The following is a 6000-nucleotide window of genomic DNA, read 5'->3' on the forward strand; positions in this document are numbered from 1 at the left end:
GTATTCCTTAAAAAAGTGAGTCACCAATTAATAATAGGCAGTATTAGAAAGTACAAATGTAGTTAACAAAATTATACTAAGATTGTTAAGCTCCGATATTTTGCAGTGGAGAAGGTAACCACTTATTTTCACCTTATTATTCATATTTCCATATCTGCATTCATATTTTCCTAACTGAGAGACCTACATACTATTGAGAAGCACACAGTGAGATGCAATGGTGGGAGAAAGTGAAGTCCATTGTCAATATGCAATTACATTACACTATACTGGATACTGATAATTATTTGCTAGTAATTATGAAAATATGATCTATTTCCACATTAATTTAATATTTCTAAAATTTGGTGACTTACAAGCTGTTATATGACATCAAATGAACCTTAAATGATGTTGAAAAAAACTGCTATAGATCTTTGCACTCTACAATGCACAGCATGAGAGGTGTTCATAATTATTTGTATTATTTATTTATTATACAAATGGTCATAATTCTTCATATTGCTGTAAATATCTTAATAAGCATGTAAATAGAAAGGGAACTTTTTGTTGTTATGTGAAAGCGTATGTGTAGCTATCCAAAGTATGTTGGCAAAATACATTTACATTATACAGTTTCTAAGATACGACAGTTTATTTGTAAAACATAAGAAAAACATTTAATTGTGGGTGTACCTCCTCAACTTGTTAGTGCAAAAATGTAGTCAAAGCTAAAACGAATGGGGATACAAAGGTGCAAAATAGAATTTTTGAATATTGCTCTTATAAGCTTAGAAGTTTGTTAGAATAAAAGGTTATGTGTTAGCATGCCTTTTCTGAAAGATATTAAGTCTGAAACTCAAATGTCTGTAATTATTTAGTGACTTCAATCCTCAATGACTTGCCAGAGAACCACAAATTTTATGAAGAACAGTTCAAAAATATGAGGCAAAAATCTTGACATTCTGGGAAATTCTGGACAGTTGAGAAGTACAATTCTGGGTTTGTATGCATAATAATGGATTATAGTATTTATATAAAGACTGTGACTGTACTGACTATTATCACTGCAAAGTAGGCACTTTACTGATAACATTTCTTTCTGTACCATCGTAATAGCTTTTATTGTTTTTTTTTTTTTTTGAATATTTGCATTTGTTTGTAATGTGCTTTTCAAGTTGATTTCCCAGAAAATATTATGCAATGTGATGATGTATGCAGGTTGCTAGAGGTGTGACATTCCACATTGGATAGGTATTAATGAGTTAACATAAGTACATTGATCTCGACTCTTCATTTGCTGTATCTGATCTTCCTCCAGTATCATTTGTCATTTACCAAACAATAAACAACACAGAAGGCGAGATAAAAGTCCTTTGTCTTCTTCTACATATATGTTCTGAATCTTGCTTACACATTGCCAAGCATTAGTGATTTTTGTAGTACTACCTAGTTTGGAATAAAATGACATGGCAAAAACTTCTGGTACTGTATGTGTGAATAAAATCCATTTCCTTGCCAAACTACTCTCAGGCTATCCATCTTATATGTCTGTTGTAGAACTGGGATGTAGTAAAGTATGAGAAAATGTGTCAAGATTACAGCCTAGGTTAATGTGTTCATTTTTTATTCTTTCTGTACCAGGGGTTGGGGGGGGGGGGCTGCCAGCAGTGTGCAATCAAGTAAAGAACAGCTGTCTTAATAACAGCTCATAAACAACCAGGACGTATAGGGTTAGTATATTCTCAGGAAAATATGGGTGGATATGGTAGTCTGTGACTGGCAGTCCTCCAGCACCATGAAAGCACATTTGTCTTCACAATGTGAGCACATTGCCAGATGAGAACAGAAAAAGAGCTTTACTTTTCATAAAAATTCCCTCTAGTGGTTATAAGGACATTAACTTGTCATGTGATGCTCCACACCCATTTCTAGTCCATGAGCTGTGTTAGCTGGTACATTTCTCATTATTGTTCCATCTTTTCTGTGGAATATTACTGCCCATGGTTATTGCTGGAAATAAAAAGGAATGATCTTCACTCTGTTCATTCTGGTACAGGATATTTCCCACCATTTTCATTCAACCAGCTGACTGTCAGCTGCCCAGCTGCTCTATATCCCCCAGAGTTGTGATCTAGGTAATGACAGTTTGGACAGAGGAAGTCAGGAAGCTAACTGTGTTTAAGCAGCATTTGGTTTTAGGATGTGGCTGTGTGATTTTAGCATGAGGCCATGTGATTTCTAAATGCAACATAATGTAGAGAATTTTTGTTTGAAAATCAGTCTGATGAAGTTTCAGTGCTTGTTTTGTAAGGAGAAGGCTCTTCATGATTTATTAAAGTTTGTATTTTTTATGATTTTGAATCCTTACAATTTTATACTTTTATTAAAAAAAACGGCATATAGAAGAGGTACAGGCAGATACTAAATAAAAGTTATGCTCCTACCATCAGGATAGAGCCTTGTTATCCCTTTTTGTTCATCTCAGTTGGTTGGGTCATCCTCCTCAACATGGATTCAAGTCAGGTCAAAAGAAGTAAGGAAAAAGTGCCAAGGGCACAAGCTTCAGGTATAGGTCTGACAAATTCTCCAGGAACCAAGAGCTATGAAAGGTAAATTGGAAGGCAGATGGAAGGCAGGATACCAAGATGGATGGAAAAGGACAACTGGGATCTATCATTATAAGTGCATAATGTTCATATCCTATGTTGTCTGCTCTGTCCATCTCAATTAGCTGGGATAGATTCCTCAGCTACATTTCATTCTGGGTAGCATCGTGCAAGACACTACTCAGAATGGTAGAAACAAAGGCTGTTCTACATCTGGTTATCAGATGTATTTTGTAGTGCTTGATGAAGGTATGCATAGTAGAATAAGCTGCTGCTGCACAGACTTTATCCTCAGTAGAGTGTCTAAAAAAGGCCATAGGTGTTGACATGGGCGGTTCTGGTGCAGAGGGTTAATGCTGTAAGCTCTAGTTTATGTGGTACATGTTTTGATTTCCTCAGATCTCATTTACCTACTGCGTGACCTTGAGCAAGTCACTTAACTAGACATTGCTCCTGGGTCACCCCTGAAAAGGGACATTGTGTACAGTGGGCCTACACAGTTAACAAATTGGTATTATTAAAAGGACCTGGTAGAATGGGCTTCAGGTTTGGAAGATAGAGTCAGGCCCTTAGAGGTATAGATATATGAAAAGAAGTCTGACAGCCATGTGGACAAGGCAGCTTTGGAAACCTTGGAACCCAACTTTACATTAGAAAGGAAATGAAAATTTAGTCATATTTATGCATAGGATTAGTTTTGTGAAGGTAAAATCTGAGTTGGTGATGAACATCCAGAGAATATAAAGTATGTTGTCCTCAGTTAGAATCATTATTAAAGACAATTTGCTGATTAATGGATTGGTTCAATGCTGACTCCACAGCTATTTTAGAAACAAAATAAGTATTTGGTTTAACAGCAATTCTATTTTGATGAGAAAGCAAGTAAGGTTCTCTGCATGATAATGCTTATAGTTCAAAAACTCTCTTGGTGAAAGTAACTGCTACAAGAAACAGATGTTTTCCTGGAAAGGTGTCTCAAGAAGGCAGAAGAAGCTGGTGGTTTGAATAGGGAATTTGTTAGAGCTTGCAAGGCCAATGTAAAGTCCCAAGGAGGAATATTGTCATTGACTGGAGGTCTCAGCAAAAAAACATTCATTTGAGGAAGGCTTTACATACTTTAAAGGAAGCCACAGAAGACAAGTCTGATCTAGCATGAAAGTTCAAGATATCAGCAAGCTGGACTTTAATGGTTTTGTGACTGGTGTTTCAAATTTTTATATAAGTTTATTGCATTATTAATGTATTTAGAACATATATGATGTTTATTTTTGTTCTCTAAAACATATTCTATATTCTAACAAAAATTTCTTCCAACACTCTTTCATTCCTTCACCAACAACACTACCACCTTAGCTCATAACTACCCAATAAATGCAAAAAGAAGACACTTTTTCACCCACAAACTCTAAGCTTTCTCAATGCAGAGACATACACCCCAATCCAGGCCCAGGCACAACCCCTCTTACACCATCCAAGTCCTATAAATCATTAAATATCACTACCATTACCCTCCAAAGTATCAGGAATGAAATACCAGAATTTCAATCCTGGATTTCTCATAACAAACCTGACATCATAGCTACCATTGAGACATGGCTGAAGCATTATATTAGAGATACAGAATTCCTACCCCCAGGCTTTGCCTACCTAATATTAGAATGACACTGTAAAAAAGGTGGAGGAGTCCGTCTGATATATCGTAACACCTTCTCTATTATATCATACACCAAGCTTATCCCACAATTCTATTCAACTGAAATATTAGTCTACTTTCTTAGAATAAACAATTGCCAAAACATCTGTATTATTGTATTATACATTCCTCCTGGCAATAATAATCCCATTATTAGAGGAAATACTGTCATGGGCTTCAAACAATTTTGAAAATGAAACTATAATCTTAGGAGACAGCAATATCTATTGGCTTGACATCTCCCACCAAAATCCCACCTCTGAAATCAACCTATATACCTTTACCAACTTATTAATGACATAACTATACCAAATAAAAGCAATAACAGTGGTTCTATCCTAGACTGGATATTAATCTCTGAGCCAACAAAGATTGCATCCAGAGGAACTCTTCCCAGTACCATTAGTGACCACTTACCTGCCTTTATAGTTAGAAAAAAAATTTCATCAATTAGCAGACATCACTACAAACAAACTAGGGACTTATCCGATTTCTGTCCCACCACATTTAATGACATCCCACAACATATTAATTTGAACAAATTAAAATCCCTTCCCCTAGATGAAGCCGTTGAGTTCTTTAACTCTACATTTCTCAAGGTCCTAGACAACCAAGCTCTGCTCATTCTAAGGAGGATAAAAAATAACCATGCCTTCTGGCTCTAAATCCACTAAACATCTGATGACTACAAGGAATAAGGCAAGGAAACACTGGTAAAAAAAAAAAAAAAAAACATCACTGGCCTGACAAAATATAAACAACTCTGTAATCAAATGAAGTGACTAGTCAAAAAAGATCACTATGTATCCCTACAAAACCTTCATAAACAAAACCCTAAAAAGTTCTCAAGCTCCATCAGTTCCTTGCTACACCCAGGGTCTCGTAACAATCCTTGCCCAAACCCTGACAAAACACCCATAGAAATAGCTACACTCTTTTACTCTTATTTCATCAATACTATCGCCAATCTTACTACCGCCTTTCCTTCTAACCCAACCCCCCCAAGATACACTTTCTCCTCCCTTCATCAAACCTTTTCTCTCCTATCCTTAACTACACAATAAAAAAGCTGCTCCTAAAACTTAAACCTTGCACCAACACCCCAGACAATCCTGTTGAGTTCCTACAAATTGCTGCAAATTCCATAGCTTTTTCCATCAACATTCTTATTAACAGATCTATTCTGGAACCCTGTATACCCACTATTTGGAAAAAGGCATACATTCTGCCTGTACATAAAGGAGGCAGTAACAGAGACATCTCCAACTTCTGACCCATTGCTATCTTCTCACCCATCTCTAAGATCTAAGAAAAGTGCATCTACACCAAACTGCTTCATTATATGCTTCACAACCAAATACTTTCTGCCACACAACATGGATTTTGACCTGGCTATAGCACAACTACAGCTCTCATATCCTTTTCTGACACAGCTAACCAGGCCTGAGATGATGGAAAATGTGTCTCCTCCCTCTTTTTAGATCTCTCCAAGGCCTTTGATACATTCTCACACTCTCTCCTTCTCTCATAACTGTCTGGTATAGGCATCTCACCACAGTCCCTAGACTGGTTCTCAAACTACCTCACAAACAGGCAACAATCAACCAAATGGCAAAATTCATTCTCTCCTTTCTTTGATGCCAATAAAGGTGTTCCACAAGGATCCATACTAGGGGCCCCTCTTGTTCGGCATCTTTATCAATGATTTTCTCACCTCTC

Source organism: Protopterus annectens, chromosome 1.part2, assembly GCF_019279795.1.
Source record: "Protopterus annectens isolate FY-2018-M chromosome 1.part2, PAN1.0, whole genome shotgun sequence".
Taxonomy (NCBI): Eukaryota; Metazoa; Chordata; order Ceratodontiformes; family Protopteridae; genus Protopterus; species Protopterus annectens.